Source organism: Alligator mississippiensis, chromosome 9, assembly GCF_030867095.1.
Source record: "Alligator mississippiensis isolate rAllMis1 chromosome 9, rAllMis1, whole genome shotgun sequence".
NCBI classification, from domain to species: Eukaryota; Metazoa; Chordata; order Crocodylia; family Alligatoridae; genus Alligator; species Alligator mississippiensis.
The window spans coordinates 998344-1013703 of NC_081832.1; positions in this window are offsets into that span (position 1 = coordinate 998344).

A 15360-nucleotide genomic window follows, 5' to 3' on the forward strand; every position below is an offset into this window, starting at 1 on the left:
ATGCAGGGAAACGACAAAGCGGCGGGTTATCTAGGCAGAGATACCAGCGGTGGCGAGTTTCCACCCTGGCGAGTGGGCTTTCCCATTGCAACAAGAAAGGCGTGCGCTCATGGACAGTAGATGTGCTGGGGCCCAGACAGGTGAGCTGTGGCTGGGGGGAAAACCCTCCCTGCGTAAATGCGTGCTGGAAGACCAAGGGCTCTGGCCACGGGAATGACAGGCGAGGTCTTTGTGCCAGGATGGGTCTTGCAGGAGGCACGGCGCTGTGCCACGCTGCACGGCGGAGGCCTCAGAAATGGGCTCTCCGCAGTGCGTGAAATGGGGCAGGCAGGGCAGGGCGGCTGGCACGGGCTCGCAGCCCAGCTGTGGCCGGGAAGAGCCAGGTCATTCATAAGGCTTCGGAAGGGAGGCAGGGAACAACGTTCAAATGGTGCAATAGATCCTGCTCGAGCAGAAGGCTTGGGACCAGCTGTGGTTAATTAGAGAGTCCGCCATGCTCTAATTGGCTCCACCGCGTGTGCACGGCCCAGCGAGTCAGGTGGGAGCCGCATCTTGAGATGTGTTGCTGGACCCGCGGAGGAGCTCACGGCTCATGGTCTGCGCTGTTCACCCGCCAGTCGCCCTCCTCGGGAATCGACCCCTCATGCCACGGTGGCACTGGGCAGATGCCGAGCAATGATGCTGGATGGTCCAGGCTCTCCTCTCCACTGCATCCAACTCTGTTGGCTGCTATGAATTCCCCTCTGCCATGAAAGCTGGCATAAAGGACCTTGGGCCTGGTTGGAAATGCTTGGCATTCGTTGGAAAATGCTGATGCATTGAACAAGAAACATTTCATTTCCCAAACACATGGGAATATAGGTTTAGAGCTAAACCAAATCACCACCAGATTCCTCCCAAAGCAGATACCCTGTTTTGGCCCGCTCCGCACCGCACGTGTATGTGTACGCTGTAATGAAGTCATTCGTGAGATGATCACAATGATTATTTCTCAATAGTCCGTTCTGGACCAAGGACCTTTCTTGTCAGGACTCTTGATAAATGAGTTCCTTCAAAAAGTCTCTGTTCTTATAATGAATATTTCTAGCAACACCATTTTGCTGGAAAGGCCCCAACCAGCTCCACTCCAAATGCTTGCTTAGCACAGCTGGTGCAATTAGCAGCACAGCGCGCGCCAGGGAGGAACATGACTGCAAATAGTTTTTCTGCCCAGCAATTTTAAGAAAGGCCAAGGGGATGTGCACAACCAGGGGGCCGTTGTAGGATGGTCCGTCCGATGCCCTTGGTATTAGGGGAGAGCCTGAGAATGGCATCCACTTTTCAACAGTCGTTGTCCCTAGTTTAGGCGATGACTTTGCCTGTACAGCTTTGATGCTAGTCCCAGGAGGTTTGAAATGCCGTCGCATACGTTTTTCTCTCCTTGCAGTGGTTTCTCTCCCACTTCAACTCTGAGTGGATATTCACACTCCTCTGGGCACTTCCTGGGGGTCGGGCAGAGGGAGGAGGAATGAGAAATTCCCAAACCAGGTGTCTGGTGTGGAGTGCTACAAGAAGCCCGGGCACCGCTACAGCACTGGGTTATGACCCTTTATTACTCAGCGTTGGCCGTGCTCGTCCTTTGGAGATGCTGTCCTCTCGATGCACCTAGTCTGCTGCCTGTAATTTATAATAAATAGGCCAGTAATGGCCTTGGCTTCTCTGCAAGGCAAATCTAAACCAGATTCTTCTCGCTCTGTTTTCATTTGGCTCAGACACGAGCTATTTACTACCTAGCGATGGGGGTGTTTGTGTGCACGTCTGCTGGAAGGAGACCCAACGGGCAGGATGGGATAGTGGGGGAGGCTGTTTAATAGTTCGGGTGGGTTTCACCCATATTTGGGATCTCAGGTCAGATGAATACTGGGTCAACGATGATGTCCGACGGGTGCTGCCGTTGGCCTGGCGCAGCCCGGCTGGGCAAGCAGCCCTCCTGCCCGTGGCTGCGGCATCATCGGGGATCGGCAGCTCTCGGGGGAGCAGCGCGTGTGAGCTCCCAGCAACGTCCACAGGCTCCCAGTAGGCCTTGCTGGGCCCGGGGCTCTGCATCTTCTGCGTGGCATGTCGTCCTGATGGTCGATGGCCCCGCAGCTGGGTGGGATGTTACTCGCCCTTGGCTGTGAGAGCCGCTGTGGCCAGCGTCTCATGCAAGGAGCGGCTCCACGCATTCCCGGCCACCCAGCATTCCTGTGCACGCCGTGGAGGCGCTGGAAAGGCCCCCGGATGTGGGACGTGAGCCGCCCGCCCGCCCGCCCGGGCATGTTATTTTTGCTGTGCGTTGCAAGCGGCGAGCTCAGAGGAGGAAGGTGTTTGCCTTGCGGGTGCCAGCAGTTTGCTCAAGGAGGTCAGCAGACTTGCGACTTCCCCTCCTGCCCATCCTTGAAACAGGAGCCTCTTCACGGCATGCACCCTCCCTGCACAGACAGGCCCGGTGCTGTTTGCTTTGCCGGGTGTGGGCGCGCTAGTGCCCGCAGCTCGTGGGGTTGTGCTAGCAAATCCTGACTCAGGTGTTGATGCAGACGGGCGAGCGAGCCCCTGAGAGCAGGCGCGCTAGTCATCTCTCTGCTTCTTTCCAGACGTTGCTTCACGTTACATGGATACGAGGGCCACCACCTTCGCAGCCCGGTGTGGAGGGCTTCTCTAAGAAACCCCCGGGAATAAATGCGTCATGTCACAGCGCCCGGATAGCCCCAGGCAGCGGCCGTGCGAGTGGCTGGTGAGGGATGGGGCAGCCAGACCTTGGTGGAGCAGGTCGGGTCAGCGTGTGGGTTGGAAAGCTCGGAGGCACGTGGAGGGGTGGGAGGAGACGGGCTGGTGATGCAGGAGGCGATGGGGAGGGTGGGTGCAGACAGGCCCGATCTGAGCGAGCTGAGACCACTTTGCCTTGGCTGTCGTGGGTGGGCAGAAGGCGCTGCCAGAGCCAGGACACCCGAAACACATGTCCTGGGGCGTGAGAGCTGGCTCAGGGGTATCGAGGGGCTGTGGCTCCTCAAGCACGCTCTGCTTTGTAGGCATCCGTGAGGCTGCAGCGCCAAGCCCGTCCGAAGAGGAGCCGGCTTTTGCTGAGCCCACGAGAGGCTCCAGTGAGCGCTGTACCATGCATTTGATTAACTGGCAGGTGGTTTCTTTCTAATAGTTCAGGGCATCCGTTGCACTGGGAGCAGCCCGAGGCATTTGTTGTCCATATTTGTAGGTCACTTAGTGCCACGGGGCCGTATGGACGATGCAGGCCCCTGGGCCCCACAAGAAAGTAATGGAGTAATGGCATTATCCGATCACAGTCATTCCCATAGCGAGGACAAAGGACAGACTCTCATTTTTGAAGGTTTCTCCCCAGAGCCTGTGTTTACGTCCTGTGATGCCTTTCTCGGCAGGAAGGTTGCAGTAGCCGGCACTGCAATGATTATATAAGGACGCACCTAAACCCTATTGTCCCAGGCACCCAGCCGAAGAAGCCAGGCTGGGTGTGCGGGGTCCGTAGGGGCGGCGGGGAGGCATCCTCCCCTTAGTTATCATGTGTGGGGCAGGGAGAAGGGCCGGGTGGGGAGGGCTGCAGCACAGACAACGGCTCGGGTTGAAGGAGCGACAGATTGATCGGTTCCCGGGTCGCGCTGCCCCAGATCTGAGTGGCACGGCCAGGTGGCTTCCAGCCGGAGCCAGCGCACCGTAGAAATCCTAAAGCCGTTTAAGACCCGTTCCACATGAAAGAACAGGGACAAAAACACCGACTCCGGGGCTGGCCTGCACCATGCACCGGGCCCAGGGCGCTGCAGAACCGCACGGCCCCTTCCCGCAGGGCCTTCGTGGAGGCGCAGAGACAGGCGCAGGCGGGGGTCTGAAAGCAGGGGCAGCTCTGCAGACCTGCCTCCCAGAAGAGGTGACGTTGGTGCAAAAGCATTTCATGTGCTGGAGCCAGGGCAGGCCGGGAGGTTTGTGTCTGGCAGCAGGAAGCCTCGTGTCCCAGCCCCTGCCTCAGCTCCGGCTGCAGAGGATGGTGTCTGGCGGAGCAAGGCACGCAGCCCGGCGTGGCTCTGACGGCACACAGAGGCTTTCTTGGGGGAGCCCCACCTCTCCCCCGGTCCCCGGTGGGGCCCTGTATTCGACACCCCCGCGCTGCGAAGCAGCGAGGCAAAGTGAAGGTCCTGCAGCCATCCGGAGAGGACCGGGGCGGGCGGGGGATGCGGTCCCTCTTCCCGTGCACGGCTCCGGAGGACACGAGATAAGGGAGAGCAGGAGCAGGGGAGGATGATAGGACCTGGCAGAGACGAGCCGCGCAGCGTGGAGGGGAAGGGCCAGGCCTGGCAGGCGGCAGGGCGCTGCTCGTACTCACGCCGCGGCCAGGGCAGGGCAGCCTGCTTCGCCCCGCACTGGGGCAGGGGTGTCCGGGGCCGGCAGCGAGGAGGGAGGCGGCTGCCAAGCGGGGTGTGAGGCTTGCACTCCTGCCAGGCCCATGTGAATAGCCGGAGCCAAGTGCCTCGATATGTTCTGGTTTGCGAGCCGTGCACCATCCGCACGCTCGTGCCTCTCCCCTGCCAAGCGGCTTCCTCTGCAGCGGCCCCTTGGACGGCTGCTCCCCAACCCAGCTTCGGCTTGTGCTCGGGCCCGTCCTTACCCACGTGCTTTGCCCAGGGCTTTGGCACGGGCACGGGCACGGGCACCGGGTCTAGGTGCACGTTACGTTGCAGCCCCGTCAGGTGAATGACTGCCCCAGCACCACCAGGCTGCTGGGCCCTTGTCCCTGCCTCTGGGCCAGGTCCCCTGGGAGCATCATTCCTCCTGGACCTGCCAGCCACCTGCCAGGGCACCGAGCGGGGCCATCGCTGCCCTGCTGGGCTTGAGCCTTGCAATGTGGAGCCGATGGCGCCGCACTTCTCTCCTCTGCCGGCTCCGTGCAGCGCAGAAATGCTGCCTCTCTGTTCCCATCTCCGCTCCCCGTGTCCTTTGCAGCTGCGGGAGTCGGCATCAGGATTCAGTGGGGGTCGGACCCCAGCCGTCTTGGGTAGGTTTATAGCCTGGATCACAGTCCGTACAGCCCCGGCTACACTGCTGGGATCCAGCTGTGTCCTGCTCTCCCATCCCTGCAGCAAGGTTGCAGAGAGGATGGAGCTGGGCTGTGCTCGGTGGGAGCAGATGGCAGGACAAGGAGCAATGGGCTCCACTGCAGCAAGGGAAGTTGAGGTTGGATATTGGGAAAAACTCTCTCCCGAGGAGGGAGGTGAAGCCCTGGAGCAGGCTTCCCAGAGAGGGGGTGCAGTCTCCATCCTTGGAGGTGTTGAAGCCCTGGCTAGACAAAGCCTTGGCTGGGATGGTGTAGTTGAGGCTGGTCCTGCTTGGAGCAGGGGCTGGACTCGATGTGATCTCCTGAGCTTCTTTCCACCCTTGCTGTCTGTGATCCTGTGAGTTGGGGGAGCGCCAGCGCGGATGGCAGGCCTGGACGCTCTCCTCCCAGGTACCTGCCTCCGGTGCAAGAGCAAAGGGAGGCAGCGCTCCTGTGCCATCGCTTCGTCTTGTGATGACCCAGGAGAAGCGGCGATTGAATTCCCAGGGCAGAACATCCTGGACTTTGCTTTTCTAAAACAAAAAATGCACAAAGGAATTTATTATTGGAGCATTCTTGTTCTCTGGCCCAAAGCCCGTGGTTTTTAAGAGCACAAACACAAACCTAGCGAGTGGCTCTTGCTTTATGCATGATTTCAGAAATCCTGCCGACACAATGGGGGGAGGCGAGGGGAACGGTTTCATCTGCAGGTTCGCTTTAGCGGCAGCTGGTGATTTGGTTTGGAGGCTGGGAGCGGGGCCGGGGGAAGGTCGGGCTGGCGTCTGAAGAGCACAACGCTCGAGTCTCCTGGCAGAGGATGCAGATGGTGGGAAATTGGTTTTAAAATTGCAAAGCAGAGAGCGTGGAGGACAGGCGGGTCAGCGTGTCGTGGAAAATGAGGGTGTCTGGAGAGTCCTGTCCCTGCCTGGCTGCTGGGGAGGGAAGCCGTACCGGACACGGGGCCAGCTGCTGGCGGGGCAACGTGCCGGGGTCGGTGCTGCTGCAGCGGTGGAGCTGGGCATCGTAGGGTCTTCCCGCCATAGGAACGGCTGTGAGATTTGGGGGGCATTTGCTAGAGAAGTTAACCATTAACCCACGACTAGTCTGTGGGGCCACACTAATGCCACGGCAGCCTCCATATAGAGGTTATCTAGGCCCCCAGACTCAGCTGAACGGCGTATCTCAGTGCTGGTAGAAACCCGGCCCGGTCCCCGCGCTCTCTGCCCCCTCTTCCCCCGTGGTGGCGGCGTTTCAGTGGCCTCTAAAGAAATCCCTGCCTGGACACGCTCTGTTTGGTTTGCATGTGAGATGCTCCAGCTCTGGGGTCCTTTTATTGCCCATCAGCTTGCTAATCTGCCACATTTGGCCCAAGGCAGCGCGTCTCCCGGGGGTCAGCGTGGTCGAGCGAGTCTCCTGCTGCTCGACCCTGATGTCGGGCTGTCGCCGGAGTTGGCTTTGATGTAGGAGAGGATGAGGGATGAGGTGCTGGGCCCAGTGGCCACTTCTAGCTCTTGTTTAATGCTAGATAAGGAGCCGAGGGCAATGCCAGCCTTCGTTGGCCCTTGCAATCGTCAGCTGTGACCGTAGGCTGCGTCCCTTCAATAAGGAGGGCACGCTTCCTTCCAAAAGCCTGGCCACGCATCCCTGTGCCGTTCTCCAATCTATCATTTGCATGAGACGCCGGGGAAACAAAGACCGCGGAGCAAGACAAACCAGCGAGAGGATGAGTTATAACACGGGCCCGTGGCAGATTGAAATGCATAAATCTGGCTGAAGTCAAACTCCAGCCTCCCCGGCTGTGGCTTCCACCCTGCGGGGGGCAGGAAGGACCCGCGGGAAGCAGTCGTGCTCCGTTCTGGCTGGGCTGCGTGCCTCGCAAGGGGTCCGTCCCCCCGTCTCTGCGACCCCGGGCTGTCCGTCCTCAGAAACGCACTGGCCAAGCGTGCCGGTCGCGCTGCTTTGTGCTTTCTCGCCTTTCCTCGCGGGGCTCCGAGTGCCTTGCAAACGCGACGCCACTGAGCCGGGACCACGAGTGGGATGGAGCAGGATTATCCCCGTTTTTCAGGTGGCTTAACAGAAACAGAGAGACGAAAGCAACGTCCCCTCTTCCTGCAGGGCTTCGGGCTTCAAACAATGCCTCAAACAACCGCCTGTGTGTTTTCCAGCAAGGTGCCCGGTGTCATAATGGGAACACTCACAGTTTCCAACAGCCTCCAGAGGCCGGGCAGCTGGGTTAGTGGAAAACCCAGACCTCCCTTCCTTCCCTCCCCGAGGTCAGACCGGCTTGGATGTGGAGCCGTGACCCCTCATCTGTTTTCTCCGTTATTCTAGCAGATTCCTTTGCGTTTCCCAGAGCTCCCTTATCTCTGCCGGTTGCCGGCCGGGCGGCCGGAGGGGAAGGGCACGGCTCGAGGTTTCTCTCTGTTCCTCCTGATGGAAAGGAGCCGCTGACAAAGTCGGCTCCATTGCCAGGGGCCTCATCTGTGCTTGTAATTAAAACAAATGGTTCACGCAGCAGAGCTGAATGCTGTTCGAGGCCACGGCAGGCTGAGACGGGTCTCTGCATCGCTGCCCGCTCTGCCCAGAGCTCCTCGTGTCTGTTCGCCCGCCCAAGCCAAACCCACGGATGTGAGCGCCGCCGACCTCTGGGGCCACGCGCCCTCGTCTGACCGGGGATCCGCTCTGGCCCCTCTCCCTGGCACTGAAATCGGGGTCCAAACCCCTAGCCAAGCAGCACATAAAGTGCTCTCTTCTCAGCACAAAGGGGAAGGCCAGGGTCTGTGGGAACGGGAGAGCGCCCACGTCTTCCTCTGGCCTGCAGCATCCATCCTCAGGCGTGTTTCTTTCCATCTCGTCACCACCACCGCGGGGGAGATGCCCTCGCTCACCATGCTGTGGGCCCTGCCAGGCTCTAACGGTCAGAGCAGAAGCGTTTGGAGAACTTGGAGTCTGCAAGAAAACAGAGAAGAGGAACAGCCCCGGTGACCTGGGGCCGACACCAGCCGGTTCCTGCTCCCTGCACCAGTTCAAGCTGGGGGCAACTCTCCTTGTGCCATCTCTGCCATCTGGCCCCCTCTCTCTATAGCTTTCTGCAGAAAAGTCACCCTGGATTCACATGGTTCGTGCTCGGTCTCCCTCTCCCCAGGCAATCTCCCCTCCCCTCCCCTCCCCTCCAGCACCCTACATGCAGCCACATCTGGAGCAGAGCATTCACCTCTGCAGGGGATTTGGAGAAGAGCCACGCACGTGACTAAGGATCGGGGAGGAAGGGATGTAGGAGGAAAAGGAAGAAGTGACCCAAACATCTACGGCGTGCCTAAGCAACCATCGCAGCCCACGCGCTGTCTGCGGGCTGGGGACCTCCAAGGTGGGAGAGGAGCCCTCCAGGGAGGGGGCTGTCATGGGGCGATACAGGCTGGATATGAAGCCATGCTAATACTTCTACTGCGGCCTGGCTGCAAGAGGTATCCGGCCAGGGGGGAGTCTCCCAGGGAAAGGGGCGCAATCCCACTGCTGGGCCAGGCTGAAGGCTGCATTCGCGAACCGAACAGGCAGGAGCGAGCCTGCGTTGGCCAAGGGATGACCCGTGGCTCAGGAGCCCTTGTCCCACTTCCTCCTCTTCCGCTGCTGCAAAGTGAAGCAGAAAGCCCCCCCGCGCTGCGTGGGCTGGGGGGTATATTTGTCTCGGCGATGGTACTTATTAGCGCTGCCCTGGCTCTGGCCGGGGTGACTCACTTCCTCCATTACGTCGTGTGTTTTTAGCTCACATCTCTCCCATGCATCTCTCTTGCGTTGGGATCTTGCTGTTCTCCAGGCGGTCCCCGGTCGCCCGTCGAGGCACGGCACTTTCTGTGGTGCCAGACTTCTGCGGTGGGTTTTGGTGCCCAAAACGAGCTGCGATGAGTCCGTGCTGCTTAGCAAGGTGCAGGCCCCTGCAGCCGTTCGTCTCCTGGGGATGCTGTGCACCGGGCAGCGAGTTTGGGCAGTCTGAGGGCCCGGCGGGCTCTCCGTTTTCCGCGTGAGAAGCTTTGGGGTGGCCGGAGCCGGGGGAGGCACGTGCAAAGGTGCATGCAGGTTTCCTCGAGCGTGTGCGCGCTCCGTTCCCCGCCTGCCCCCCGCTCCCCGCAAGCTCGGACCCCTGACCCAGCGAGCGGTCCCTGTTGCAGGCATCCCTGCGCCCCTATTGTGGAGCTGCCGCTATTAGATTCTCACCCTAGTTTTACATGGGTTGCTTTTTATCAGCCACTTCGCTCCTCTGTTTTGCTTCAGAGATTTATTAGCTTTTCCCTTTCTGAAGAGGGATTATTTTCTCAACGCCTTCAGGGAACGACCGGTCTTTGGACTGCAAATAAACCCAGCGCAGCTTAAAATAATTGTTCACGTGAAACCTGCTCGGAGCCACTTCTCCTCGTGCTCGATCGGTCTCTGCGGCACAGCTGGGCAGCGGGGAGGTCGGCCACCACCGAGGCCTCCCACCAAAGCCCTTGACAAATGATTTTGCCATTTCGTGGACCGGGAAGAGACGATCATTAACTCCCACACTTGGCTTCTGGAAAGGTTACAGCTTAATTGGTCGGATCGCCAGCCATAAATCAAGCAATTGAAGGGTCAAGAGAGACACGGAGAAGTTCTTACGAGGCAGCTGGAGGGCTTTCCTTGGGAAGAGCCATCCAAATGAGCTCACAGAAACTCGGGGAAGGGAAGGGAAGGGAAGGGAAGGGGGCACCTGAGCTCTTCAGAGCAAAGCTGCGTCTCTCCGGGCTGTGGAAATGCTGGGCTCACGTCCTGCCAGGAGTCGCAATGTGCATTGTGGAAAGAAATGCAGGATTCGGCGGTGTTTGTTCCAAGAGAAGCGATGAATTGAGGGGTTCGTCGGTCGGTGGAGAGCCCCAGACTCACCGCGCGCACCTCTCCTCCCTTCCCCGGACAAGGAACAAGGAGTTAATGGGAGAGGACGTCTCTTCCCAAGACAGGAGCCCGCTGGATTTTCCTTGGTAAAGGAACAAACTCCCAGCCAAAATACAGATTTGTTTTCACCAGACAAATGTCGGCTACGTTTCTACTCAGCTCAGCGCACACCCAAGAAGGACGGGGACTGGCCTCTTGTCCTGCTTTCCAAGGGGGTTGCAAGACAGATTGCCTTCCTGTTAGACTCAGTCTCTAGCCTCCCTCCAGCGCACACGGGTAATCACCACCGTTGCCCGCGTGTCTTCAAGGAGAATATGTTACCCCGCGAGCCTCCTCGTAGCTCTATTCAGACAATCAGTCCTGGGGAACGGCTGCAATCTAGCGCAGCTAAATCATCTCTAGCGGCCTTTCTATTAGTGACAAACTACCTGCGATGGGAGATTCAGGCTCCGTCCATACATTACAGATGTGACAAGCACGAGGGGCACCTTTCCTCCTGCCACGTGCAGCCTGGCAGCTCTTCAGGGCTGGACTGAATCCTCTTGCGCATCGGGACAGCACGGCCTCATGGCAGCGCTGTGACGGAGGAGGGAAGGAAGAGATGAGCATCTGTGGGCTCAAGACTGCACGGCAATTAGCCATTAGTGAGGGCGTGACGACGGCGATGGCAATGTTGCCCGTCTCAGGATTGACCGGAGACCTGGCACCGCTGACTGCGCCCCGTGCGGTGAACAGCCAGCTGTGGTTGTCCAGAGAAGAGCCCGGTCCGAGCGGCTGGGCACCCAGCCCAGGGCCAGCCTTCCAAGCGCAGCCGCATCTGGTCTTAATTAAGTTCACCTTCCCATGCCCATGCTCCAAAGGAAGGTGTGCTCGTTCCTAGCCTCCACCGCCCGCCCTGACCCCGCTGTGCGTGTTTGCCAGCGGCTGCGGCCCAGGCAGGACCATGCACACGTAGAAAGGCAGGCGCAGGCTGCAGCGGGCAGGTGCTAGGCATGGAGCGGAGCGCAGGTCGAGTGCGCTGGCGCTGCTACCGCCCCGTTCCTCGTATCGCGGCGCCGGCTGGGAGCAAAAGCGCTGGTAGCCAGGGGTGGGGAGCGGATCTGGGCAGGCTTCGGTGCTGTTGTCACTACACATCGGAAAGCTGGCGCTAGCACTCCCGGGTTCGAGGGCGAGAGTGGAGCAAAGGCACTGCTTTGCGAGGAAAGGAAGGCTCCTAGCACTGCCTCTGCGTCCTCCAGCATTGTTGCTGGGGCCTGGGGACCGCTGTGCCCCCGACCCCCTTGCATGTGGTATGCCGGGCTGGGAGAACAGCTATGCTTTCGCACACCTAGGAGAGGGGCAGGGACTCAGCCCTCGTACGTACAGATCTGCAGCCACGGGTCCATGCACCGTAGGGCTAGCACAGGTCAGATGCAGCAGGCTTGGGGCTGGCATCATGTCCAGCTGCCTTGAACTCTCCAGCCTGGATGCTCCAGAGCCTGCAGGGCTGGACGTGGTACGAGTTGAACCCATGCCTACAAAGGCATCGCGAGAGGCCTGCTCCCCCGTGCCCACACATCGGTCCCTCTGACCCAGACACTCCGGATTCAGGTTGGGGGACGGACACACGTGTGGAGCCCGCACCTCTTCGTTCCCATGCTCCTCCAGCTGGGTCTGGCTCCCCATGCCAGCCGGGCACGACCCGCTCCTGTTCTCGTGCACCCGTGTGTGTGTGTGTGTGTGTGTGGAGGTGGGGCACTCTCCCAGGTGCTCACAAGTATTATTGTGCATCCAGGTGGGGAGCAGGCAGGTGCTGTGCTCATGTAGGACGAGGTCTGGAAGGAATCGGTCTTGCCGGGGGTGCCTACTCCAAGTGGCTAACGCCTTCTCCACCCCAGGCCCAACACAGCCCATCACCTGCCGGAGGGGAAATTGCAGGAGATTTCCTGAAGGCAAGGATTGCGACGAGGTTGGAAGCTGCATCTTCCAGAAGAGAGCAGAGCACTGGCTGCGTCCAGGCCCTTCTCTGAGCCAGGTGGGCAGTGCTGGGAGCCCAGCTTATATTTGCCCAAGAGACCAGCGCGTCCCTAGAGCACCCAGTTCTCCACGGAAAGGGCTCTCGGGAAGCTGAAGACAGACACTGGCCAGCAGACAGGGGCTGTTCTAGGAAGCAAAGGAAAATTCACTACAAAAGGGTATTTGAAAACCTTTTGTGGCTAATTTAGACACAAGCCCGTGAGACGGCAGGACCGTGGCAGGCCAGAGCCCGGGCTGACACGGGCAGGGACTCTCTGCAAGCCGAGTCCTCATCACCAGCAGAGCCAGCTCCACATTTCGCTTTGCTTTGGGTTTCTTTTCATCCCTTTCTTTAAGAGCCATTTTTATACTCAGGTTAGCTTATGAATGACCATGGAGAGACTTCCACTTTGCGAGCCAAAACCTTACCGTGGTTTCAAAATGCTTTCCCCAGTTTTTCTCCCTAACAGCTGCAATTACTGGCCATGTTGCACCCAAACTCCCCAGGGGGTTCAGTTCCTTCCTCCAAATTTGCCATTTGTGGTGAAATTTTTATTCCCAGGAAAAGGCAGCTCACCCCGCTCTAGTCCCGGGCTTCCCCTTGCCCTGGGAGGGTGCTCGCGGCGATGACGCACTCAGCTCTTTAGACAATGCAAGTACCCAGCGGGTGCTGCCTTCTGAGTCACCCGGCAGCTTGCTCAATCCCCCGGATCAGACCGCGCCAGCATCAGTCACCGAGCGCTAGAGACGGGCCCAGCCTTGGGCTGAACTTCCCTAGTGTTCAGTAGACTCCCCACTTCCTCCAAGGCCTGAGCAGCAGAACTCTCTGCTTGGGAAATCAAGAAATGAATGAGCTCAGGGGACGGCCGGGTATATCCCTTGTTCGTTTTGCCATTGCAGCGCTAGACAGGTGCCTCTGGCGTGCTCGGCTCTGCTCGGGCACCTCCGCTGCCGGCACGGCGCCCTGCCCAGCAGAGCAGCAGTGGCGTGCACCCAGGGGCAGCCGGGGCTCTGGCCCTTGTGGACAGGGCCTCTTCGCCACCTCCACACGCTTGTAGGAACAACCTTTCTTCTGGACCCTCCGTGCATTTTCCCTCTGGGTCAGCCGTCCAAGTGCTTTTTCACTGCAGGGGACACAGTGGGTGCGTCTACACGTGCGCCTTTACTGCTCAGCACGGGCGCGCATCTACATGCGCACACCCACCCTGTGCAGTAAATATGGCGACTGCGCTGACCTGCATCAGGCAGGTATCAAATTTACCCCCGATTATTTACTGCGCAGTAACGCACGTGTAGATGCATTATTGTGCGCTAACGCTGTGCATGTGAGGACTGACTTGGGATTCATTTTAGTCCCAAATCAGCTCACCCACAGTGTTGATGCACTTTAACACCTGCACATGCCCACTGACTGGGCAGGAAATTGAAGCCGGCATCAATGCACGTGTAGACGTGCCCCGTTAGAGCATTCCTGAGCAGGCAGACCTTTAAACACCAATGGACCCAATTCTCTTTTGCACGGGAGCCCCTTACACTCTTCCTTGCGTGCAGAGAAGCACTGAGGGGCAGAACCAGGCCAGGCTTTCATTGGGGAAGCACAAACCGCTGAGGGTGTGAGCGAGCAGGAGGCTAGCGCAGGCCGGCCTGCCCTGGGCATTGCAGCTGCTCGGGACATGCCCGCCCGGGGAAGTTCGAGCACGTCTTCCCACAGAGCACAGGGCCTGGAAGTAAGGCAAACGCCGCATGCAGACCTCTGCGGCCCTCTACCGAACGTGTCTGGATGCCAGGACCCGTCCCCCAAGGGTCAGGACCGTGCCGATCTCAGGGTTGCCTTTGTCTCTACTGGAAGCTGCTTTGGGCGAGCGATTCCCCAGGACACTGAAACCAAGCGGGCGAGGGCCCCGCGCGGCTCAAGGTGCTGGGAAGGGGCAGGGGTTTCACACCCTCTCTCCAATGCAGCCCAGGTGCCGATGCGAACAGCAAGGTGGTGCTCGAAGTCCGACCCGTGCTACAGCTCGCTCGTCTGTTGGCTGTTTTGGCAAAGAGATGAAGGGGTGAGCGGGCCATGCCCGAGCAGCAACGTGTCTCCCTCGAACAGCCTGGATGTCCACCATCGGGGAGAGGGCAGGGAAAACTGCACCCCCGGACTGTCACTAGACCAAAGGTATCACTCCTCAGTCCTGCAAACCTTCCGCAAGCACCTCCGTGACCCAAACCTGGGCTGCCGCAGATAGCGGCTCAGGCGTTTTGCCAGCTGGCTTGTACTAGACTGTGCGAAACCAGGCTTTGGCTGACATTGAGCAGACCCCGGCTCATTGGTGTGGGATGCCTCTCAGCTACTCAAGTGCTTTAGAAACCTCATAAAGCCCAGCAAGCCTTTTACTACGCAGCGTGCTTCCAAGGGCACTGCCGCAACCTCGCTATTGTTGGCGTGCTCTGCCAGGGAAGCAGGCCCCGCAGCAAGCAGCAAGCACAACACGACCTGCAGAAATGCAAGGAGAGAAACGAGTGACAGCATCCAGCCGGCAAACAGAGCAAGCCAGCATCGCCCTGCCCTGGAAAGCCAGATCCCAGGGCTCGTGAGCCTGCGGGAGCTGCCGTTGCAAACACTGCCTACCTGGGATTGAGGCGGCACAGGGGATGCCAGGGCCCTGAGAGAAGCAGCACAGGAGCGATAGCAACCTGGGGAAAGCAAACATGCATGTGGATGATAGCAGGGCAGTCGCTGTAGATTATATGGGTGCAGTCCATCGCACGGGGCACGAGGACACAGTGACTTGGGGCTGACAACAGGTGCCTTGCACTCTCAGTAGGAAGAGCGGGGCCTGGGCTCCTTACCCCAAGTGACCTCCTTTCCATTAGGACAGCTGGCAGCGAGGGCCCTGGTCCCGCGCAAGGCGCTGGGATCCTGGACCCGGCGCGCACTGCTCAGGGACGTCCAGGTCTGCAGCAAGATGGGGGCTCTGTGGCACGCAAGTGTGTTTGCAAGTGGGAAAATGTGCATTCACGTTTATTTTTGTATTAGTAGTGTGTGTCTGTGTGTGTGTATGTGTGTGAGCGTGCACATGCATGTGTGCGTGTGTGTGTGTGTGCGCACAGGCTGACCTTCTCCTGCATAAGCCTCATTTCTCTGACTGCAGATCCCTTCCCTCCTGCAGTCCTGATGGCTCGTAGCCTCCGTACAGATCAGCGCTTGGCCAGGCTGCTCGCTGTTCTCGGCGGCAGGTTTTCGAGATGGCCCAAGCAGCAGAGCTCCGATCCAGACCGCACTATACAGCGCAGGGTGAATGCTGGGGTCTGGGGGCAGGCGGTATAATTTGGACCTGCACGCTAGACTCCCCACAGCATGCAGCAATGTGCAAGGCTTAGATACAGCAATGTGC